Source organism: Anabrus simplex, chromosome X, assembly GCF_040414725.1.
Source record: "Anabrus simplex isolate iqAnaSimp1 chromosome X, ASM4041472v1, whole genome shotgun sequence".
NCBI lineage: Eukaryota > Metazoa > Arthropoda > Insecta > Orthoptera > Tettigoniidae > Anabrus > Anabrus simplex.
The window spans coordinates 196,962,710-196,963,149 of record NC_090279.1 but is presented as its reverse complement, the minus strand read 5'-3'; positions in this window follow the sequence as shown (position 1 = coordinate 196,963,149).

Here is a 440-nt window from a genome sequence, read left to right as displayed (position 1 = left end):
CCTTTTCGCAGTGTTCAAATGGAGTGAGGGGATATGATGCTGTTGATGGTGATTCGGCCGTCGGATGGCGACGTAAAGCATTGAGCAGACCCCTTGGTATTATTCGAGAGGAGTAGGCTACGTGCCGAAACCGGGTTTCATCTCTCCCTACTTCATTATCATAATCCCACATCCAGACGCGCAGGCCGCCCACGGGAATCAGGTAGAAAGACCTGCACCAGGCAAGCCGAACACGTCCTCGGACACTCCTGGTTCTAATAGGACACGATAAGTAAGTAGGCCTAAGTCGTAAATTATTTCAGAGAATTAGGATCTTCTTTTTTTTTTCTAGTGGCATTGCGTCGCACCGACACAGACAGGTCTTAAGGCGACGATGGGATAGGAAAGGGCTAGGAATGGGAAGGAAGCGGCCCTGGTCTTAATTAAAGTACAGCCCCAAC